The sequence below is a fragment of the Delphinus delphis genome, chromosome 7 (genome assembly GCF_949987515.2).
Source record: "Delphinus delphis chromosome 7, mDelDel1.2, whole genome shotgun sequence".
NCBI classification, from domain to species: Eukaryota; Metazoa; Chordata; class Mammalia; order Artiodactyla; family Delphinidae; genus Delphinus; species Delphinus delphis.
In genome coordinates this window covers 40956473-40968720 of record NC_082689.1, presented here as the reverse complement: position 1 = coordinate 40968720, position 12248 = coordinate 40956473, and positions in this window count along the sequence as shown.

Sequence of the window (12248 nt, the reverse complement as noted above, 5' to 3'; positions counted from 1 at the left end):
TCTATCCCTGGTTAGGGAACTGAGATCCCACAAGTCTCACGGCACAACCAAAAATTGAAAAAGTAAAATAAAATTAAAAAACAAAAAGTGATTTATGATTGGGGGAATAAGTTTTTTCTTTCCAATTAAGACAAATGTTATATTAATTTAAACTACTTTTATTTAAATATTAACTAAGATTCTTTAGTTGAAAACCCCTAGAGAAAAACAGTGATGGAAAATTTTCTTTTGAAAATGAGATAAAGTGCTGAAAATTACTGTTCCAGAAACTGGTAAATTTGAAAATAAAGTTGTATTTCACTAGAAAATAAACATTAGGTAGAAAAAAGCCTTTGTATAGTATTTTCACCTACAGGTAGTCCTTGCATTAATATTTAACTAAGACTGTTGAGTAGCTTCTTCAGTCAATGAAAGATACGGACTTATAGTAACATATTCACCATATTTATTTTGGTTTTTCTCTCACCATTTAGAAATTGTGGACCATATTAAATATGTAACTTCAAGTCTTTATTTGCTATGGAAACTGCAGATCCGTCCTTATTTAACGTTCTTGAAATAAACATTTTGGCAAGGGGCTAGTGTCTGCACAACAACCTCATATATTTAACAACAAATGAATTTTTTTTAAAATTTACTCTTGTATCCAGGGAAATATAGCCAGTCACCAAAGAACATTGAATATTTGAGGCTTGTTGGATCTTATTTTAGTGGTATGAGAATATTACTCATTTGAAAATAAGAAAATTCAAACCATAACACAGTCAATAAAGGAAAATGGAATCGGGAATCAAGATACAAAACAATACAACATTTTATGAAACAGAACAAGAGCTAGTAAGCAGAGAGATAAGAAAGACTGTGTTTTCCAGATGCCTGTCGTACTCAAGCTAAATATTTAAGAATGTACATTGAGTTGGATGGTTGCTTAACAAAAACAGAAAAGTGAAAGAAGAATCAAAACTGAAGCAGGCTATTAAAAGTGTACAGGTTCATAACTGGGAACATATAGGCTGATTTGTTATGAGAAAATGTTCTTCCCTTTTTCTCTGTAGTTTCTCTTACCTCCCGCCAGGACAGTCATTATTGCCTAGCATTTTCTCTGCGTGTTGGTGGCTGCATACTTGTGTGTTCATGTTAGTCCCCAGTCTTCCACATGACGTTAGCCCACTATATGACTCCAAATCCCAGCAAATCTTGTGACAGTGTTAGCTTTTCATTTTAAAAGCTAAAAGGATAGCTCACTTCACTCCTTGACATGAACAGTTGTTAGCATTTAACACATTTTTTTCCTTAGTACTTCAAGGCAAGAAAGATCATGGCTTGTTTTTTTTATGTTTAGAGCTGACAATCATAAGTATAAGGAACATCTGAGAGAAAAAAAAACAAAAACGATCCTGAGGCTTTTTTACATTGTCAAAAATGCGTTGATATCTCTGTAGTTTCTAGTCACGAGAGCTATCAGATATTTCTTTTTGTACTGTTTGTAGTGTATAGGTTTGTAGTGTATAGCTCAACAGTAGTTAAGAAAATGCAATGCATTTTCAAGTGGTCATTAAAGTCCATCCATTTCCAGGAGGATAAAAACATTCTAGAAAAGTATTAAATAACACTTGCATATTTCTATATTCCTCAAGGTAACAGTAGATTTTAAACTAAAGAAATGGAGTTTAGCCAAAGTAGAAAAGCGAAAGAGTATCCTTAAGCATTTTCTTGAATAAAAGTCGAGAGAAAATAAATAGTAGCATCTTTTCCAGAATTGTTTTGTAAAAATACTTTTTGATTTGACTTTAAAATACACGTGACTTTTTGTGCAGTATGTACAAAAAGCTAACTATAATAAAATGTAAGACTCTGTCAAACATAAATATGTTAAAATTGTAGTTGCATACTTTATATTGTAATTAATTAATATATACAATCAAATTTATAACTTATTTTCTTGAAAATATTAATCTGTGATTATTGCCACTAGATTATTTACTGACATATGTGAAAGACCTAATACTTTAAATAATAAATACATTTACTTTATTCATGAATGCCAAGTATTACTCCAGTCACTTGAAAGCATACATATACCATAAGACATGATATAAATATATACACATACATTTATATACATACATATAACAAACAGCATCAATTATCAACATTTAAAAGCTAAAACTCTTAAGAAGATGAAGTTAGAACCCTATATAGATAAAGAGTATTATTCCAAAATTTAAAAAAATTTTTAAAAATCCGTATATATACCATTTTGGGTAGTACAAATTATTTAACATTTTAGATTATGTATATCTTTTATGATTTAAATTAAATTAATAGGTAAACAAAAGTAACTAAACTGTCACATTACATTTTTTCATGTTTAAGTTAAGATTTTTTTGTGTGTGAAAATACAGATTTGTGACATAAAATGTAAAACTCTGGAGCTGTTCCAGAGCCACAGAAGGATATTTATTATTTTTAGAGATATCTATTTTTTTCTTGAACATTAAAATACTTTCCAGCTAGATCTAAATTGTGGAGTCATTCTTTTAGACAAAATGGCACAGAATAAAGCCTTTCTAATTTCAGAAGGGTGCATGCCCGCGTGCATGTATGTGTGTTTTGGACAGGAGTTAGGGGATGTACAATGGGCTTAGGGAATTATCCACAGAGACAGAGTAATTTCAGAGACACAAAGCAGAATGCTGCAGAGTTACACACAGAAGGAGAAAAGCCATTTCTGGTTAATCAGTAAGGAGGAGCAATAGTAATTTTCAGAATATGTTTGAGAAAATAATTTTCATTAACAATGCATTAGATAAAGAAACTTCTATAAAGTGGGTCTTGATCAATGGAGGATTTTCTGTGGTGAATGGTAAGAATAGTGGTAAAGAGGAAAAGACCATGCTGGCACATATAATGCATACAAAGAGTGTAGCTCTCATAGAAGAAGCTCATCAGACACAAGATTGTAAGAATGAAAAACTAGTGCAAATAAATATAGAAGGATCCATGAAAAGAAATTCCAATACAGGGAAGTATTGGAAATTATTACCAACATAGCTATCTTTTACAACTTGCTATACTCATGTCTGTAATTGAATATCATTTCTATTCCACTGTATTGTTTAGTAATCTTTATGTAATTATTTTTATTTCCATTGTAAAGTACTTCCTTACGTTAGGAATACCTCTCCTCACAAACAGTATTACAGGTATATGCACCTTATTCACTAAGGTCCAGGTATGTGTCTCAGAATGGACTTTGTATTCTGCTCTTGCCTCCCTCCAGTTACGTTTCTTGCCCAAAATATCACATAAATTGATACTGTCAAGGCTCGTGGCTCCTATGACAACTTAGTGTCCTGATTTTACTTCTCCCTCGCTCATATTTCTTAGGACTACTGTGAAAGTCTTACACATATTTTCCTCTATTGTCCCTCCTGTAATCCATTCTCCATACTGCAGCCAGGAGTGTACTCTTTAAAACATACAATATAATGTATTGATACATTTAGAATAAAATTCAAACTCCTTATTCTGAAAGCAAAATTATAGCATTTGTGTTCCAGTACTCACATTTCACTTACTTATCAATACATCGTTCCTACCCTCTAAAAAGAAGTCAATTTATTTGGAAATAGGGCTTATAAACATTATCAGGGCATAATAAGTTGTATGACTCCAATCTGATCTCCACCACTGTGGAAGATTCAATCACTTAATTAAGACTTCTGCTGTCTGTAATATGTCAATAATGTAGTAATATCTTGGTAGGTTGTAAAGAACAAATTTGTAAATCTGAAAAATGTAAAGCTCAATGTATCAAAACTATACATTTATATATGTAAAGATTATAAATGTAAAGATCAAATATTTAAACTATTTTGAGATTAATGTGTTTTACGATGTTAGTATCCTAAGGATTATACCGTCCTGATTGGAAGTAAAACCAAAATTGTGTCAACAGAATCTTTTAAAATATTCTGGTCTTATAACTAGGTTATAAACAAATCTTACTGCTAGGTTGGTGGCGTATGTATTGAGTCCCTAATACAGTGTTTTTTCAAAACTTTTTTGCAAGGAAATAATATCTAAATCTTTCAAAATTTGAGAATTTCGGATTACAGATTTTGAATTTTTTTTTTTTTTGCGGTATGCGGGCCTCTCACTGTTGTGGCCTCTCCCGTTGCAGAGCACAGGCTCCGGACGCGCAGGCTCAGTGGCCATGGCTCACGCGCACAGCCCTTCCGCGGCATGTGGGATCTTCCCGGACCGGGGCACGAACCCGTGTCCCCTGCATTGGCAGGTGGACTCTCAACCACTGCGCCACCAGGGAAGCCCCAGATTTTGATTTTAATTCATTTAGCACAACAATATTTTGCCGTATGACTTGACAAATTTTTCCTCAAATACCACTCACCAAATGTGGTTCACATAGGCAGTTAACACCTAGATGTGGCCCCAGCCTGCTAAGAAGTCATTAGAAACAGGCTATAAGAACTGGCTCCAGGTGGTCAAAGCAAAGAGAAGTAGAAATATAAAGTACACGTAACTTCCTTTTTTATATACTTACTAGGACCAATGAATGCTGAGTTAAGTCTTTGTGATAAAAATAAAAAAATGAAAATCACACTTAATGCTTATAACAACCCCATGAAATAGGTGATAATGTGATCGTTGGAAAAAAAAATGGAGCATTGATATAACTGGACCAAGGGTCAGGTACTAAATAAGAAGCCATATCAGAATTCAATTCCAAGTCTGTTTGATTCTATTTAATAACCTTTACATAGTCTTGTCCGATACCTTATACCGAATGAGTCATGCCAAAATCCAAATGGAGAGTTTAAATGGAAGTAGATTGCCACATTCTCTTTTGAAAACCATGAGGAGGAGCAAAAAAAGCCAAGTTTTAACAGAGCTATAGGTAGGTTTGCAATTGTTTGGTCATGTCTTGAGGACTGCCATTCACTTTTGTGTAAAAGGCTTTTTATTTTCAGGAGTCCTGTCATAAACTGGGGATATCAATATGGAGATTTATGTCAAAATTTGTCAAGTATGATCCCAGCAGAGATTAGTTTATTATCTGATGTTTAAGAGCAAGACCTCAGAAATAAGGGAGTGGTGAGAGCTAATGGGTTAGCAGTTGTGGGATCTGGGAGTTAAGGGGTAGGTACGTGGAGGGGAGCAAAAGCATGATGAGAAAAAAAATAATTTTTCTAGGACATGTATATAAAGTTATAAAAAAGTTATTTTCACAAGCCCAATTTATTTTCTAAAACATAAAATGCTACTCTACTTACCACGGCTGTTAGTACACCAAAATTTTTAATGTTTCTCATCCATATTTACTAATGTTTCAGTTTTTGTTTGTTGTGGGGCTTTTTTTGTTGTTTTGTTTTATTTGTTTGTAGGTTGGTTATCAGAAATATACTTGTATCTACATTTAGCTTTCATGACACAATCTCATTTAAAAAATCAATTTTGTCAAAATTAAGTTGACCTATACTTATACACTTAGCACTGTGTTAGATTCTTTGAAATTGTATTCACATTTTTCTTAGCATGGTTTACTATAAACATAACAGAGTTCCAAATCCAATGCCAAATCAAAAAACATAAAATGTGTTCTCTTTATATTATCTGTAAATTCATGAATCAATGAGAGCATATAGTTTATATGAAAATCAATATATTGAGAGCCAGCAACACTTCCAGAGTTACAGGAATAAGTATTTTACTCCTGTAAAGAGATCTGGGCAGCACAACACAGCTTTCAGTTTAGCCCACTCATTACACTGACTGGACGTACAACTTCATGCAAGTTTTGGAAGCATCTTTTCCAAGATTCTGGAGGATCTTTTTTCCTGAGGGTAACATAGAAGAAGGAAGTGCAGTGAGCCCTTTCCACTGAAACTGATCTTTCTCTCTTTTTCCACCTTGGTTGTAATGTTTAAGCACCATCATTTCTCTTTCCTCTAAAGAGGAAAGGTTTAAAGGTTTTGTCGTCCCCCTTGCTGTGTGCTCCCAGCACTGTCATAGCATCTGGTACATTTAGTTCTTGGCTACAGAGAAGCAGCTCCACTGGACTTCTTAGGAATGAGAATGCCTCCAGCAGTGCATTCCTTACACCTTTAGGAAATGGTGTATTCTCTGGGATCTCTAGTAAAACATAAATTTCTGCTGGATTTTCTGCCTCATTTAGTATATTCACTCTAGCGTGCCCAATTTTTGAAGCTTTTAATCCTCTCTTTCATGGCACTCTGTCATTCCTGCCTCATTCAGTATAAATCTTCACTTCTGCATGCTTCTTCCTAGAAACATGTTTACACAATGTATTGGGGTCTTTGACAGATAGTTGATTTTTTAATTGATGCCAGGAAACTTCTCCCAAATCAATATACTCTCCCTTGTCCAAGGTTTTTTTCCACCCCTCCCTGACTCATCTTCCTCACAATTTAGTCCCACGAGTATTCTGGTGACTCGTATATGCCAGTGCACGTTGACTAGCTTTGCAGTTGCTTTGGGGTGTAGTCCCTGTTCTCTCTTCCAGGCTCAGCATGTTCCCTGCCAGTTTATTTGCTAAAAGAATGAATGAATAAACAAACATTTGTAACCAATATATTTTGGGGCAAAACATATACTTTCTAGCCAGGATAAAATACACATTAAAAAATTCTCAATGCAGCCTGCGTGTGTGTGCGTGTGTGTGTGTGTGTGTGTGTCTCCTTTTCCTAATTTTCCGGAATTCTGTATAATAGCCTTCATTTTAAAAGCCCATACTTTTTAATAGAGGTTGTAGTTGCATAGTCTAATCTGGCATTCAGATCTGCTTTGCACATTACACATCAGTCTTAAAAGTGAGTTTGAGTTTCAGTTTGCTAAAATTAAAGGTATTGAGACATCACAAACACATCTGCATGTTATCTTCTTACAAAGTAGGTGATCTGGTAACACAATGGCCACCTTTCTCCATGGCAACCATCGCTGGAGCAAAGTTGTTGCCCTTTCTTTTGTAGCAACATTACCCCCAGCCGGCTTCATTCATTCATTTTACTTGCCTAGTCGCTATAAATTTTGAGTTTGTCGCTATGGCTTAATCACAAAATTCACTTTCATTACATTTTATCATTATAATCAAGAATTCCAATCACTTTCATTGATCTAAAAGCATTTCTTTCTTTATATTATTTACTTTAGTAATTTGTTTAGAAACTTTCTAATTTCATTTTGTCCTTTCATTAAAGTGTTAATCAAAACTGTGTGTATATGGTCTTGTATTTTCTAGTAACTGCTCTCATAATATTTAATTCTTTATACGAAAATGTGATCTACTGTTTTTCCTTGAACTAGGATATTTTAAAGGTAGGCTTTCAGGAGATAGATGTGGGTAGGGAGACAGGCAGCAAAGTCTTAGAATCATCTTCTCTGCATATTTAATATAATAGTGTTAATCATGGACATAATTCTAAAAAAATACTATCATCCAAGATTGAGAAATACTGGCAATTCTCTCCACTAGGAGAATCATTTTTGTCATAGAATACATACAAGTTTGTACATGTAAACAGACAAGTAAATTTTTCGAATCTATTTTTTTTTTTGAATAAACATACTTCAATGTATTTCAGAGAACCAATTTTGGAAAGTAAGTACATTACTAGTCCCCTGAAGTAATATTTACAACTTCCAAATTTGGAAGCAAAAGGTACAAAAACATATTTATAAATAAAACACATAGAGTATAGTAACCTCATAATTAGTAACATGAGTGTTTTGCTCCACGTAAAAATTTGAATATAATTATAGTTTTGTGAAAATAAATGCTTTTTGCTTTGTTCAGACAAGGAAAAGGAAGTGTGTTGGGGTGTCCAAACCACCCCTGGGTTCAGTGACTTGCTAGAAGGACTCACAGGACTTAGTATATTGTTATATTCATGACCATGGTTTACTACAGAGAAGAATACACAGCAAAATCAACAAAAGAATGTACACAGGGTGAAGTCTGGAGGAAACCAGGAGCAAACTTCCAAGGGTCCTCTCCCCGTGGAGTCACACAAGACGTACTTGATTTCTTCCAGCATAGAATTGTGACAACTTGTGTGAAATGTCTACCAGGGAAGCTAATTAAAGACTCAGGACCCAAGGATTTTACTGGGGGCTGGTCAGTTGGCACCATCTGCCCAGCACATACCAAGATTCCAAATTCCCAGAAGGAAAGCAGGTGTTCAGCATAAAGCGTATTGTTTGCAGAAACAGTTTAGGCACTATGAGATCCTCTTAGCACTTAGGAAATGGTGGGAACCCTCCCAAAATTCAAGTTCCCAGGCATCAGTCAACGGACCTTGCAAGCAGTCCTTTCTAAGAATTGTAGTCTTGGATCTGCTACATGAACTATTTTCTGTACAGGAATCTTTTAGAATTGGCATCTATAATCGATTTAATTGTTTAATGTGTGACGTTATCTGTGATGGCAATCTGACATCTATTTCGCTCAAAATCTTTACTATAAGCTACCGTGTGATTGTAGGTATCAACTGAGAAGTAAAGATAGAAAAAAGCATATTTCTACTGTATTTAAATAATTGGTTAATGTTGATTGCTTGCCATCTGACCTCTGATTTAGAGAAATCAAATTTTTTTTTTGATTCTTACTTTTAAATTGCTTAACATGAACAGTCTCCCTGTGGCATGAACATTGCGTTTCCAATCTCATGTGCTATAGAAGTCTGCACAGCACTTGAAGGATCTTTCCTATCTGATGGTGCTCAGCAGCGCAGGTGTACGCTAGAGACACTACACCTCTCATTGTGAGAGAGCCTCTTCATTTTCTCATACAGTTGAAAATCTCTTTTTCATCACTCATGTGCATATCTCTGAAGTAAAGAAACATTTCTCCTTTTCTGGAGATGAATAAAGCATTACTACTATATGCATCAGTAATAGCAACTTAACATTTATAATAATTACACAGAAATCAATACCTCTGCTGCTCAGGCTACAGCTATGCTCTCAACAGAGTAGACAGAAGAGATTTATTTAAAAGATGATAACGATCAGGAGAGTCAAGGAAAATGACACGACTGCCTTGGTTTGATTGAGGGAGATATGATCCTGTGGTGGTATTATTATCATAATCATTATTTATTTTAGGCCATCTACTTTGGCAGAGTATATTGTACAGCATGTGAATGTATGTGAGTGTAAGTATAGTAAATCACAATGGGATTCTTAAATTTTTATCACTCCTTTCCAAGTGCTGTTTTAATTGTTCTTTCTTATATGTTTCTCATGTATTTTAATGTAAACATTTAAAATAAACAGTTGAAAGCTAGGTGTATAACTTTTGAGTAATATAAGTACACTCCTCTTTCATAACTACTTACGCACAACTCTCTAAGGCAAGTTATAGTCATCTCTCTTCAATTTTTAAAATATTATTCTAAATGCTTATTTAGTGTCTTGGCTTCTGGTTGGTGAATTCTTTTTTTTTTTTTTCTTATCAAATCAGGATATAGTTTGTTCAAGTATGATAAGTATCCAGGAAAGACGATGATTAAAACACAATCACATTGAAATAATCAAGCTTATTTGATACAGATGTATAGTCTGAAAAACTTTATGTCAATTGAAGACTTTTAGAACATAGAGAATAATAAATTATGAAGTCTGTACAAGAATCTGTCTAGAAGAAAAAGTAAATTAAAATAGTGAAAACTACTGTCTGAAAGTTTTATCTTTTGTGTAACATGAAAACCATGCATAGTGAGGATATTTTAGTCTCTTTAATTATATTTAAAAATTAGCAGATTAATTTGGATTAAATTTAAGAAAATCTTCCCTTTAGCAGGCATTCAATCAAGTGGAAATCTAACTCCTACATAATCAAACACATTTTAATCTTAATGAGTAACTAAAAAATACTGAACCACATCACAGAAAAATGCTACTCAGGTCATAGGAGTGTCCTTATTCTTGGTCAGTTATTGAATTTGTAAAGGCTTTGATGCTTCAATTTCTTCACACACACACAAAAGGATTAATTGAAGTAAAGCAATTAAACTTCATTAAAGCCTTTTAGTTTTGGTCAATGTTATAACTTCTAACATTTTTATCAGTCTTTGGAGTATTCCAAAATGGCCTTTACGAACATTATCTCATTTGATCATCACCACTGTAAGGGCGACTAAAAAGATGTTACTATGCATATTTTAGAGAAAAGAAAACTAAAGTTTTGAAAAGCCAACAGAAGTTTTTATAGGTTAGGAATCACATTCACTGTTAGTAGGCAAGTAAGTAGAAACACTAAGAAAGAAGTTTGGGTCTTAGAATCTTGTAGATCAGAGTTATTTCCTTGAAATGTTGGTAGTGTATGTGTGTCCATGTGTACAACAAATTCAACTAATAGAAATAGAGACTGTGTAGACCAGGATTTTTTGTTTTTCAAAATTCTATCCTGATTCTTTATACCTTCTAATTAAAGTTACTTATGTTCACTAACCTTTCAAGTTTCTTGATAAAATATTGCTCCTATTTTATATAACCTATAAGCCATATATGTTTCACTATTTAGCTGAAGAATTTGGGTGACAACGTAATTTAATGTTTAAAGCACAGTGTTAATCTGCTAGGGCTGCCATAACAAAATACCACAGACTGGGTGGCTTAAGGAACAAATATGTATTTCTTATAGTTACGGAGGCTGGAAGTCAAACATAAATGTGTCTGCAGGTTTGGTTTCTCCCGAGGCCTCTCTCCTAGGCTATGGGACAGTGACCTTCTTGCTGCATATTCACAAGGCCTTTCCTCTGTGTGTGCACATCCCTGCTATCTCTTCCTCTTCCTATAAGGACACCAGTCAGATTGTATTAAGGCCCCACCCTTAAGACCTCATTCAACTTTAATTACCTCTTTAAAGGCCATATCTCCTAGTTTAGTGACATTATAAGCTACGGGGAATTAGTACTTCAATATATGAATCATTTTGGGGGAGTGGGAACAATTCAGTCCATAAGAGGTGCCTAATCTGAAAAATGGTTTCATACCTGGCACTTACATTGCCAAATTTAAAAAGATTAAACATAGGTCATGATTTGATTTTTTTCTAGGAAAAAATAGTTATATTAAGTAAAAAAGGACAATAAACTTACAGTGATGTGTTATATTAGTGTTTACAAAATTATTTTATAAGGTTGATTAATAAGTATTTTGAATCATTATTTCTCATTTCAGTAAACATTAGTTCATATAATCATATTAGTGAACCACATCTTAGAGTTAGCTACTAATGATTATTTTGCAGTTTCCCTGGACAATCATTTTTAAACTTCTTTGGGCAATAGCCTAACTTCCCTCCACCCTTTCCCTATGTATTTTGCTGACTAGCCAACAGTCCTAAATGGGCACCAATCTACTTTCTTTGCAGTTTGTTCTTTCTGAACACTTCATATGAGCATGATCTCAATTTCCTCCTTGTAATCTCCATAAAATTTGTCCCTGTCCTTTGGTTCTCATGTAACAAAAAATAAAATTTGTCCCTTTACAAAGGTTCTGTGTTCCATTGTCTTTCAACTTTTCAGGAAGATTGTAGAAATTTATTCTACTCTGGCCTATATCTTCAAAATCTAATTCTTGATTACCCATTCCTATTAATACTGTAATGTGTTCAGTCTTTCCTATATTAAAAATTAACAAGAACAACACAAAGTAACCAACAAAGCCAAATAATTCTGAAGTGTTATTATCTTTGTGCAGTACTCAAAGTGCACAACTCTATACAGAGCTCTGTCTCAAAAGGGCATGTGATAGGGCCACTCCGGTGTCAGGGACTCTTGAGAAATTTCTAATGCAGTTTGGACCCACGCCAAATTTCTGATGCAATGATAACATTTCATAATCTCCAAGCTCTGGGGTTCCAGAACCCCAGAGGGTTTGATGGCAGAGAAAGGAAATGGTTTAGATCCTCAATGCTTTGTGAAATTCACAAGATGGACTATACCCCAAGTCCCCAGATTCCTGTACTAAATAGTTTTGATATTTGGGGATATCATATTCCTAACAATAAGACTTTACCCCAGGTTGGGTACAGGATGGAGAATGGATGCCACTATGAGCTCCCTTCTTCTCTACTATTTAATTTAAGCCCTTCTCCATCACCCTAAATTCTCCTCCTTCTCTGTGTAATGTCATCGTCAACTACATCCAGGGCTGACTTCAGAAAGCAAAACATTCCATGCTACTCTATATTCCTAGTT